At 47.4% G+C, this 12,980-nt stretch overlaps 1 long non-coding RNA gene across 1 annotated transcript; it reads left to right on the forward strand.

Annotated features, from left to right (window-relative positions):
• The first annotated feature begins 895 nt into the window (after positions 1–895).
• LOC130368192 (uncharacterized) lies at positions 896–1,647 on the forward strand. Its single transcript, XR_008892339.1, has 3 exons — positions 896–965; positions 1,066–1,230; positions 1,333–1,647. It is a non-coding gene; the product is annotated as an uncharacterized LOC130368192 (long non-coding RNA).
• The last annotated feature ends 11,333 nt before the right edge of the window (positions 1,648–12,980 follow it).

Genomic DNA, 12,980 nt, shown 5'->3' on the forward strand with positions numbered 1-12,980 from the left:
ACAATGATATCAGTGATTACAGGTGACGTCTTCTCTATAGTGAGGAGAATACACAATGATAAGACGTCACCTGTAGTCACTGATATCACTGCGTATTCTCCTCACTATAGAGCCTTAGCACTTTCCCATTCTGTGGCAATTGGTATATATGATTATTTTTCTGACATATGAGCACGGCCTAAGAGTCTTAAACAAGGTTAGGACTGTATGATACATTTAATAATATTGTAAGATCCGTAATCTTCTGTCCGCCAACACAAAATATTCTAATAGCGCCCCTCCCGAGACTCGACTCTGGATCCGCCCCTGCTCCCAGCATGCCCTGACAGCCGAAGGCTGAGAGTTGTAGTTTTGCAACAGGTAGGCAGACACAGGGGATCGGTGTTGCAGTATGTCAATCTAGGGCCATGGTGTCTGATCTGGAACTGGCAGCAGGAGCCACGACCACTTTAAATCAATGGCTGCTGGGACGTCTGACTAGTGACATCCTTCGCTCCAGACCGCAACGTCAGGGACGTCACTCGTCAGACGTCCCGGCGGCCAGTGCTGCTCATTGAGCCTACCGGAGTAGCATTGATCTATGTAAGAAACCTATGGGCCCAGGCTGTTGGGGCCACCAAATGATATTACATATACAGAATGTCTGGTTAGGAGAAATAAATATAACGCACCCACAGGGAGTGGCGCCATTTTAATAAAAATTGTCAAAAACCTTAGATAACAGTCATACAGAATATATTAGAAAGCTTTTTTTGATTTTCAGCCAATCAGAGAGCAGCACTACTGAAATAGAACTCCCAGGAGGTAACAGCGTGTCACACATGTGATGTCATAACCATTGTCCACCAAAGAGCAGCACTGAGCAGAAATAACACTGCTCCTGTTCATTCTCCATCAGTGAGGGGCCGGTGCTGGACACTGTGTAGGGACGTGGGAATGCAAAGTCATACACATGACTGTGACTGGTAAGTGTTACATTGTTGTGTCCAAAAGATCTTTAGTGCAGTTCCATGTGTATTTCTATGATAAACATGTAAATAATCTATCTTTTTTTTCTTATCTTAGATGCACTATCTCCAGGACATGGAGTAGCATTTCCGGACCTACAGCAAGACGTTGGATGAAGGCATAGCCCCAGAAATAACACTGGTCCTGTTCATCAGTGAGGGGCCGGTGCTGGACACTGTGTAGGGACACGGGAATGCAAAGTCATGCACATGACTGTGACTGGTAAGTGTTACATTGTTTTGTCCAAAAGGTCTTTATTGCAGTTCCATGTGTATTTCTATGATAAACATGTAAATAATCTATCTTTTTTGTCCCCTATCTTAGATGCACTATTTCCAGGACATGGAGTAGCATTTCGGGACCTACAGCAAGACGTTGGATGAAGGCACAGGCCTAGGAATCATGCACATACACAGAAACATTTGCCCAAATTCTAGAGGTAACCTCCTTTAGTATGCCCAGAGGAAGGGCCATACAGTAGCCATGGATTCCCTACAGGTTTCCTCCCCTCTGGAGGTTTTTCCTGTCCTGAGTATTAGTTACTGTACGCTCTTTGTGAGTGATGGGAGGTTACAAAAAATCCCCTACACAAACATTTTAATAAATAATAAATAAAGTTCCCCTTTTTTTAAACTGTTCTTTGACTTGTTCGACTCATTTATTTATTTCTGTGTGTGAAAATAGAGTTAGCAAAACATGGATGACCAAAGCTGCTCTCCTGCACGATCTGCATAATGCGGTGCGGAGAGAGGCAACTGGTGCTGGGTGGTTCAGTTTATGAGGCAAACGTAGAACACCCAGCAAGTTCCATGCACAAGCCTTTTTCTGATGAATGGGACTCATGCAGGGAACTTGCTAGGGGTCATACGGTTGCAAAGGATCAACTTTTGGGTACATGAACTGTCCCTTAAAGGGGTATAGATATCTTATCCCCTATGTAAAGGATAGGGGATAAGATGTCTGATCAATGGGATCCTGCTGCTGGGACCCCAGCAATCTCCATGCAGCAACCAAAATTCTAAATAGTATGTTTAGCTCACTGGTTCCTGTGGTGGGATTCGTGACATCATGCCACACCTTCTTGTGACATCACACCACCTCCCATAGACATAAATGGAAAGGGCATGGCGTGAGGTCACGACCCGCACCACGAGAACCCAGAGTTCTAAATATATTATTTGGAACGCCGGGTGCTGCATGAAGATTGCGGGGGTCCCAGTGATCAGTCATCTTTTGTCCTATCCTTAAGGTAGGGGATAAGATATCTAGGGGCGGAGTACCACTTTAAGGAATTAGAGAGTGTAGGCATACCTTACAAGCAGGTAGAAAAAGAACAGCTGGGAGAAATGACAGGACACAAAGCAATATTTGGCTGGGACCGATTTTGGGTGTGTTCTGGCCAATTAAAGGAGAACTATGGCAAAAAGTAACTTATCCCCTATCCATGGGTTATGGGATAAGTAGCTGATCGTGGGGGGTCCCCCTGCAATACCTGGGATGAGACCCGTCGCTCAGTGAGATGCGCTCGCTGCAGACGTCAAATCTCAATTTCCCTGGACCCCCCCCTTCCTTCATGTCCACCACAGACGCCCCCAGACTGCTGTCTCTTACAGAGTTTTATGCCCAGAAATGGTTGGCTACTCACTTTGTCAGTAGATTCTCATCCTAAATATGAAGACAATCGGGGAAATGTACCTGTGGAGAGGAAATGTTGTCCAGTTGCTCTTAGCAACCAATCAGATTACTTCTTTTATTTTTCAGAGGTCTGATTGGTTGCTATGGGCAACCTGATGAAAACATCTTTTTTTTCTTTAACAACTACAGTACTACAACTCCCATTGTAATGTGTCTGTTCAACCTGTGCCTCCTCCAACCCTGACCCTTAGGGGGGCATAGACGGACCACACTGGGGGTTGTAGTACTTTCATTTTTACAGTTCCCCTATAACTCTGCAGCTTCGGTAGAAGTATGAGGCTCAGCCTTAGAGTCAGTGTATCTGGCTGCTCCAGTGTTCTTCTCTTTTACAGCCTGGACACTGTTCTCCTCCACACTGGTCCCTGTGGTCCGGTCAGATGGTTCTGGACTGGGGCTGAATGGTTGCTTGAGGGATTTAGTGGCAGATTTTTTGGGGACTTCAGTTGTTGGATGACCTCTCTTCAGTGGCTGCTGATATTCGTAGTGCAGAATTTACAGGTGTTACGTAAAAGGGGTACTCCGGGGGAAAACATTATTTTATTTTAGTTTTTTTAAATCAACTGGTGCAAGAAAGTTAAACAGATTTGTAAATTACTTCTTAAAAATCTTAATCCTTACAGTACTTATCAGCTGCCGTATGCTACAGAGGAAGTTGTATAGTTCTTTTCGGTCTGACTACAGTGCTCTCTGTGAGTAGGAGCAAATCTCCATAGTAAACTTCTCCTACTCCGGACAGTTCCTAACATGGACAGAGGTGTCAGCAGAGAGCACTTCCTGTGGAACACAGCAGCTGTTGGGTGTGTCTGACTTCCAGAGTTTTCCAGAGAGAGAGGATTGAAGCAGTGTTTCCTACAGCCTTTTCCCCAGGAGGGTGGCAGCTTCCTTGTGAGAGGCTCCTGCTATGGAGCCCCAGACTTCCACCCCTCGAACTAGGACGGCGGGGGGTGGGAGTGAGAGAGCTACGGCCGATTCCCAGGACAGGGTGAGAAGATCCAGCAGGCTCCGCAGTAATGTGGAGCCCACTCCCCTGTCCGTCGCTGGAAACCGCAAGGCGTCCGGTAAGAAGCTTATGGTTATGTCTTCGGGGACTGTGTCTGATACTATGGAACCCCAGCAATGGGGGGTGAAGGGTCCCAGGGAGTCGCTAGCTACTTTCGGTTCCCGCATGCAGGCAAATCTAGTAGAATATGAGTAGCTGGGAAAAAAGCTGAAAATCATAAGGGAAGACCTGAAGTTTGCTCGCTACCAAACAGATAACTCTGCCAAGGCCATGAGGGCAAGGTTCGCTGCCAGGGTGTGTCAGCTGAAGGCAGAGGAGCAGGAGGTGGTGAGAGCCCGAATGCTGATTGTAGAGGGTGCAGGCATGTTTAAAGAAAAATTAAAGAATGAAGACCGCTATAAAACCATGCGTACCCCTGTGAAGGAGGAAGAGGATAGTCAGGGGGAGGAAGAGTGCTTGTGTGTCACTTAGGAGAAGATGGAGGAAGGTGGTGAGGGAGATGGCGGCAGTGAGGGAGATGAGAGTGAGGGGGATGTTGGTGATACCCCGTATACCCCTAAGACCTCTGTCACCCCGAGTGCAGATTACATCAACCCTGCCCAAGTCGCCTTACCAGCCACCTCTGAGGAAAGTGACAGTAGTGATGGCGGTGACAGTGGACTGGTCTGTGGGGGGGCTCCTGCGGGCCATAGTGATGCAGGAGTCACCCAACCGTCTGGAAAATTGCCAGGACCTGGGCCCTGAGGGGAGGAAGAGGAAAAAAAAGAAGAAGAAGAAAAAGGCTGAGGAGCAGATAAAGTTTGTTTTCTCTCCAATCCAGCAGTCTGGGCCACCTGAAAAGTTGATTCAGGCTGCTGGGCCTCCCACCCTGCCAGATCCCGCTTCTGCTGTGGAACGGGACCAGCACGGGGGGTACATTGCTGCATCCAACATGGCCGCAGGTGCTACAGTCACGCGTCCTGCTGGTAGGGAAGAGCAGGACGGGCTAATGGTGGGCAATAGTTATGCGGCAGTTTGCAAGGGGAGCGGTTCCCCGAGTATTGTGGGCAATGTTACTAGCCCTGCGGGGCACTTCCCTGAGAGGGGGGGGGAGTGTCCAGGCGCCTGAGGTGTGTGGTGAGATCTTCTGCTCGGGGTACGGTCCCCTGGGCGCTGCTAGTAGTGTCGGTGCTGCGGGGCACTCCCCTGAGAGGGGGGGGGGGGAGCGTCCAGGTGTCAGAACCTGCTGCTGCGCCCGTGCGGTTGGGCACAGTGTTTGGCGCGGACACTGCAGGGATCTCCCCTGTGAGAGACGGGAGTCCCTGCACATCAGTGGCACGAGGAGGGGTGAAGTGGCGCCCGGAGGGGCAGCCTCAGCTTCGGGAGGTGATGTCGGCGGTAACATCTCGAATGGAGGAGGAGTCAGCGTCGCCGACAATGGCAGCCGCCGGTGACCTGAGAATGTACAAAAAGGCCAAGCTAAAGCATGTCCAGGCCAGCCCAGAGGTAGTGGGTGAAGCAGCTGCTGATCCCAAAAATACTGTCAATAAAAGCAATGTTAATACAAGGTGTTTGAAAGATGGGAGTGGTAGTGCTGTGGATGAGAGGGGTGTATGTGGCAGTGGTAGTGGTGCAAATGGGAGGAGTGGTAGTGGTGCAGATGGGAGGAGTGGTAGTGGTGCAGATGGGAGGAGTGGTAGTGGTGCAGATGGGAGGAGTGGTAGTGGTGTAGATGGGAGCAGTGGTAGTGGTGTTGATGGGAGGAGTGGTAGTGTTGTGGATGGGAGGAGTGGTAGTGGTGTGAATGAGAGTGGTGATAGTGGAGTGAATGAGAGGAGTGGTAGTGGTGCAGATGGGAGGAGTGGTAGTGGAGTGATTGGGAGGAGTGGCAGTGAAGTGAATAAGAGTGGTGATAGTGGAGTGAAGAGGAGGGGTGGTAGTGGTGTGAATGAGAGGAGTGGTAGTGGTGCAGATGGGAGGAGTAGTGGTGTGAATGAGAGTAGTAGTAGTGGTGTGGATGGTAGGAATAAGAGTGGCTTTTGTGGCAGTACAGGTGGCCTAGGTGGGGATGTAGGGACGGTGTCTGGTCCGGCTGCCCCCCCCGGTCGTCAGGAGTTATGCAAGTGTGGCGGCTGGGGGTTCAGTAGGATCTTTACCTCCTGCATCTGGTGAAGGTCAGTTGCAACGGCGCCTCCTGGAGGCACTAAAGAGAGGAGAAAGGACGCTGCAGGTAGAGGGAAAGGAGATGGACCTGTCTTTTTGGGTGGAGAGACATGGGAATGGGTAGGCCGTATGGTCCCTCCAGACACCCGGGCAGGAGGTAGGTCGCAGGAAAGTGGCCCGTTTGGTCTGGAAAGGCGAAAATGCGTGGTGGTGGTGGAGCTTCTTTTCCAGATGGGTTTCAGGGCTGGGGACATCTTTGACCTGATTCACCCCTTCGGCTCCTCCGAGTTTGACGTCAGCTTTGTTAGGCCGGAAGGACTAGATCTCTTTTGGTCTAATTATGAGCTGATGAAAAACGAGCCCGGATGGCGAGATTTCGCTGTAAAAGCGGTATCTCGCCAGAGTATGGTAAAGAAAGTGACCGTTTTGACCCGTAACAAGTCACTTTCTTGTTATGACATTATGACCTTGCTAGGCAGGTACGGGGAGGTGACGGACGTCCCCCGGAAGAACTTTGACGAGCACAATATATGGTCTGGGGCCTGGACGTTTTCCGTTCGTCTCAGGCGTTCAGGGAACACGGTCACCCACATCCCTTCGGCCGCCTTTCTGGGACGCGACAGGATTCAGATCTTCTACCAGGGGCAGCCGAGGCTGTGTCACAGGTGTGGTGACCCAAACCACTTTAGTGCCAACTGCACTCAGCAGATATGCGCCCTCTGCTGTGGGGTGGGTCCTCTGGCAGCCACCTGTGGGCAGATTCGGTGTAACTTGTGTGGTGACCTAGGTCACCCGTTCAGCCGGTGTCCACGCTCGTTCTCTAACAATGTGACCGCCCCGGCTGGGGAGAGCCTAACGGTTGCCCCAGCGGGGGAGGGGACTAGTGGAGGAGAGGGGCACCAAAGCCAGTGAAGGAAAAACATAAGACCCCCTCTATGCGGAGGCGAGAGGAGAAGCGCAGGTTGGAGAGGGCCCTTGAGAATGCCCAGGTGCAAGGGGTGGCTCGGGGTCCCACTCCAGACACTGGCTCAGAAGGAGGTCAGAATAACTCTGAGCCTTTGGGTGGGGCCGAACTGGATGAGGAGATAGGGAGACTGCGTAGGGAAGAAGGTCAAGATGCTCCTTCTTCCAGTCATGCCTCTGAATCCGAAACTGTGGATGAGCAGGAGAAGGAGGGGCAGACAGTAAATGGTGGCCAGGAAAAGAAGAAGAGGAGGAAGAAGAAGGATAAGAGTAAGGCAGCGCCGTCCTCCTCTTCAGTTGTAGCCTCAGACCATAGAAGGAACAACTCAGTCTCTGACCCTCTGATCGTCCTTTCAAATCGATATGAGGCCCTTGGGGATACCATCTCCCCTCCTCTTCTCGAGGGTCCGGAGGCAGTGCGGCCTCCAGGAGGTGCCGAGCCTCCTTCCTCTGGGACAGTTTCCTCAGGGGCTGAGGTAACACCAGATGCTGGAGGTAAAGATCCTGGGATGGATATATCCCTGAGTTTAAAAAGAGGCAAAGGGTCTTCCTCCGATTCAGATGGGGGTGGATGGAAGGAGAGGAAGAAGGTTTAAGGGGTGAGGCCATCTAACTCAATCACGTTGGCATCCATTAACTGTGCCAGCATAAAATCAGATACGGCTAGATTCGCAGCCTTTGATTTTCTCGGCCGTGTTGAAGCTGACATTTTCTTTTTACAAGAGACCAGGTTGTCAGATCTAGCCTCCCTGGTAAAATCCAGAAGAGAGTGGAGGCGCGGTCCCTCCCACTGGTCTCTTGCGGCTGAGCCGTATAGTGGGGTGGCGGTCCTTTTTACTGCTCCTGTTGAATGCAGACGGGTTATTGAGTTAGAAATGGGGAGGTGCCTGATCTTAGATGTCTTCATGAAGGGACAAGAGCTCCTACTCATTAACATCTACGCCCCGCAAACTAAGCGGGGCCGTAAAGATCTCTTTATGAGGATTAAGCCCTTTCTTTTTACGAGTCGGCAAGTGATCTTTGGAGGGGACTTCAATAATGTCACAAGGTCTCAAGATAGGAGAGGCTCCAATGGTCCGCTGACTTGCGATAGTGTTGCACTGATTAGCATAGCTAGAGAAGCTCGCCTAGAGGACGCCCACATCCGGAGCCCCTCAGGCCACACGGGTTTCCCCTATCATCAAGGTAGTCGCAGGTCTAGGATAGATAGGTTTTATTTAAAGGAGGAAGCCGTAGCTTCCGCAGTGTCCGTGGTTGAGGTGGAGTTCTCCGACCAGTGTATGATTTTGTTTTCCCTGAATGTTTCAGAGACCCCCCCCGGATGGGAAAAGGTTATTGGAAGCTGAATTCGTCCCTCCTGGAGGAAGCGGAGATAAGACAGTCCTTTGAGGATTTTCTTCAGAGTCAGGTACCTTTACTGGGCCTATGTAGTAGTAAGTCAGAGTGGTGGGAGATATTCAAGAAGCGGGTTGCGGGGTTCTTCCGCCAGGTCTCGAGCCTCAGGTCCCTGAACAGGTATCGCCTGTATCAGGGTCTGAGTAGGAAACTCGAGCTTCTTGTCTCGACTGGAGGTAGCCGTGAGGATATCTCCAGAGTGAAATCCTTGCTGATGGGGTGTCAGTACGATAGGCACGCATCTTTGGTTTTTGAGAGGGATTTCGGGAAGTACCGCTCGCCCGACCCTTACACAAACTGTAAGATGTCAGTCAGTAGTAAAGTCATTTCAGGACTGATTGATAGTACAGGATCTCTGAATCGGTCCAGATCAGGGATCTTGGAGGTCGTCAGATCCTTCTACTCGCACCTCTTGGGAAGGAAGGATCTAGATCAAGACAAGATGTCGGCTTTCCTGGCTGAAACCATTCCTGAGCCACGGGTAGACCCCTCTCTTGATGTTTTGGCAGAAGAAATCAGGGAAGAGGAAGTGAGACTGGCGATCGAGGGGCTCGTCCCTAAGAAGTCGCCAGGTCCGGATGGCTTAACATCCGAGTGGTACAGGACCTTTAAGGAGTCTTTAGCTCCCCTCTTGACTGAGGTATTCAATGAGTGTCTCTACTCGGGCACTCTGCCGAATTTAATGATGAGGTCAGCCCTGATTCTTCTGTCAAAGGGTAAAGATCCCAGCCGTATTGAGAATTGGAGGCCCATAGCTCTTCTCAATACGGACAGGAAGCTTCTGGCTAAGATACTGTTTAATCGGCTGGTGAAGTTTGCACCCCGGCTCCTTTCGGGGGCTCAGCACTGCTCTGTTCCTGGCCGAAGCACCTTAAGTGCGGTCCTTAGTGTCAGGGAGGCAGTGGAGCGGAGTAGAGCGGGTTTCTGGAAGGGGTACTTGCTGTCCCTGGATCAGGCCAAAGCGTTTGATCGGGTGAACCACGAGTACCTCTGGTCCGTCCTCCTGAGATATGGCTTACCGAGTACTTTTGTTAATTGGCTTAAGATCTTGTATGCAGGGGCAGAGAGTTTCCCACAGGTGAACGGTTGGTCTGGCCGCTGTTTTGAGGTGGGGTCCGAAGTCCGTCAGGGTTGTCCTTTGAGCCTGCTTTTATACGTGTTTGCGATCGATCCCTTCGTCCGGAGGGTAGATTGTGGGCCGTTGGCGGGAGTCAGGATGAGTCTGGCGGAGCTGGATGTCGCCCAGAGAGTGGTGGCGTACGCTGACGATGTCACTATTTTTGTCTCCTCGCGAGAGGAGGTCGATGTGGTGATGTCGGAAGTGAACCGCTACTCGGAGGCATCTGGGTCTAAGATCAACCGGGATAAGTGTGAGAGTCTCTGGCTGGGAGGGGGAGATCCCACGTTTGATCTCCCGGACACTCTTCCCGGGCCCCAAGAGTCAGCAAAAGTTTTGGGCATCATATTCGGCCAGGATGATTATCCAACCAAAAACTGGGATGGTAAGCTCCAGGATGCCGCTCAGAAGGTGGACCAATGGAAGGGTTGGTCTATGACCCTCAGGGAAAGGGTACACCTGATCAAATCGTACCTGCTCCCCTTGTTTATCTATCTGCAGCGTATGTATCTTGAAAGAAGCTTACTACATTAGAATCTACAGCCTGTTTTTCTAACTGTTATGGGGAAACAGGATGAACCTAGTCAAGAGGGAGGTTATGTACCGCACTAGGAGACTAGGGGGTTTATCTATGGTAAACCCTGTGGTGTTCTTAACCAACACCTTCTTGAAAGCTAACATCTCAAACCTCTGGTCAGAGAGGGCTTCTCCGTGGGTACTCTCCTGCAGGGAATGGTTTCGGCCTTTCTTCCAGGAATGGGAGACAGGAGGGCAAGTGAAGGACCTCCGTACGCCCCATGGATATCTTACGGCTTACGCTACCCCGACTCTGAAGGCGATACGTCGGTGGGGTCTGGGAGTGTGGGAGATCAGGACCCAGTGAAGGCAGTTCCTTGACAAACGGGTTTCTGTTGACCCACTTCCAGAAGCCTCTGGCGCTCAGGGACTGTCCAGGTCGGGATCTGAGGGTGGGGTTGTACCTTTTAAGCATGAAAAGGATCCCCCAGAAGTTTTGGGACTTGGCCTGGCGCTGCTTTCAGGGGAAGCTATATGTGAGGGACAATTTGAAGTGTAGGAACTCTGATGACCGGGGTGTGGGTGAGGGTACAGTTTTAGTGTAGGGTTTTTCCTAGGGTTTTCTATTGATTTTGTAGGTGTTTTCTGTAGTGCATATATTTTGTTTATATTATATTTTATTTATATAGTAAATTTAGTAATTTTGTACCTATATTGTGTTATATCTATATTGTTTCATATTGTTTCATGTTATAGCGTTATGGTAGCCGGACCAGTTGTTGTGTTGATATGTGGTTTATTTTGTTTATTTCAGTTATTTGGTCTGTTTTATGTTTTCTTTGGTATTTTCATTAGTCCCGGATAGAGGATCCAGTTACTTTGGACGTTTTGTAAGTGAATGTATGTGTGATATGATTATTTTGATTATTTTTATTATTATTATTATTATTATTACAATATACATTTTTTTTGTAATTTTTTTTAAATTTATTTATTTATTTATTATTTTAATATATGAGAAAAAAATATATATATATAGATAGATTAAAAAATATAAAAAATGTAAAAAATAAATTAAAAAATATATAAAAAAAATAAAATGTAAAAAAACATACAATAATTATTTTTTATTTTATTTATTTATTCATTTTTTTTTTTTTTAGGTGTGCTTGCTACTTTTCTGTTTAGTTTTCTTGTTGCGTGTTCCCAAGTATGGATGGTTTTCAGTTATAGTCGGGTAATGATAACTTTTATGTTTATATTTTGACAAGCCAAGTTGTGCTATTTTATTTATTTATTTATTTTTCTTATGTTCATTTTCGGTAAGCGTGTGAGTGTTTGATTAGATATTTTGGGCATATTTTAACCCCTTCAGGACCAAGCCCATTTTGGCCTTAAGGACCAGAGCGTTTTTTGAACATCTGACCACTGTCACTTTAAACATTAATAACTCTGGAATGCTTTTAGTTATCATTCTGATTCCGAGATTGTGTTTTCGTGACATATTCTACTTTAACATGGTGGTAAATTTTTGCGGTAACTTGCATCCTTTCCTTGTGAAAAATCCTAAAATTTGATGAAAAATTTGAAAATTTTGCATTTTTCTAACTTTGAAGCTCTCTGCTTGTAAGGAAAATGTATATTACAAATAAAAAAAATTTTTATTCACATATACAATATGTCTACTTTATGTTTGCATCATAGAAGTGACGAGTTTTTACTTTTGGAAGACACCAGAGGGCTTCAAAGTTCAGCAGCAATTTTCCAATTTTTCCCAAAATTTTCAAACTCACTATTTTTCAGGGACCAGTTCAGGTTTGAAGTGGATTTGAAGGGTCTTCATATTAGAAATACCCCACAAAAGACCCCATTATAAAAACTGCACCCCCAAAGTATTCAAAATGACATTCAGTCATCATTTTAACCCTTTAGGTGTTTCACAGGAATAGAAGCAAAGTGAAGGAGAAAATTCCCAATCTTCATTTTTTACACTCGCATGTTCTTATAGACCCAATTTTTGAATTTTTACAAGGGGTAAAAGGAGAAAATGTATACTTATATTTGTAGCCCAATTTCTCTTGAGTAAGCACATACATCATGTGTATGTAAAGTGTTCGGCGGGCGCAGTAGAGGGCTCAGAAGGGAAAGAGCGACAAGGGGATTTTGGAGAGTATGTTTTTCTGAAATGGTTTTTGGGGGGCATGTTGCATTTAGGAAGCCCTTATGGTGCCAGAACAGCAAAAAAAAAACTCACATGGCATACCATTTTGGAAACTAGACCCCTTGAGGAACATAACAAGGAATAAAGTGAGCCTTAATACCCCACAGGTGTTTCACGACTTTTGCATATGTAAAAAAATAATTATTTTTTTTCACTAAAATGTGTATTTCCGCCCAAATTTCACATTTTTCCAAGGGTTAATAGCAGGAAATACCCCCCAATATTTGTAACCCCTTCTCTTCTGAGTATGGAGGTAACCCATAAGTTGACCTGAAGTACACTACGGGCGAACTACAATGCTCAGAAGAGAAGGAGTCATATTTGGCTTTTTGAGAGCAAATTTTGTCGCATTTAGGAAGCCCCTATGGTGCCAGAACAGCAAAAAAAAAAAACACATGGCATACCATTTTGGAAACTAGACCCCTTGAGGAACGTAATGAGGAATAAAGTGAGCCTTAATACCCCACAGGTGTTTCACGACTTTTGCATATGTAAAAAAAAATATTTTTTTTCACTAAAATGTGTGTTTCCCCCCAAATTTCACATTTTCCCAAGGGTTAATAGCAGGAAATCCCCCACAATATTTGTAACCCCTTCTCCTCTGAGTATGGAGGTACCCCATAAGTTGGCCTGAAGTGCACTATGGGCGAACTACAATGCTCAGAAGAGAAGGAGTCATATTTGGCTTTTTGAGAGAAAATTTTGCTCGGGGGGCATGTCGCATTTAGGAAGCCCCTATGGTGCCAGAACAGCAAAAAAAAAAAACACATGGCATACCATTTTGGAAACTAGACCCCTTGAGGAACGTAATAAGGAATAAAGTGAGCCTTAATACCCCACAGGTGTTTCACGACTTTTGCATATGTAAAAAAAAAAAAAAATTTCCACTAAAATGTGTGTTTCCCCCCAAATTTCACATTTTT

Source organism: Hyla sarda, chromosome 4 (assembly GCF_029499605.1).
Source record: "Hyla sarda isolate aHylSar1 chromosome 4, aHylSar1.hap1, whole genome shotgun sequence".
In the NCBI taxonomy this organism is placed as follows: Eukaryota; Metazoa; Chordata; class Amphibia; order Anura; family Hylidae; genus Hyla; species Hyla sarda.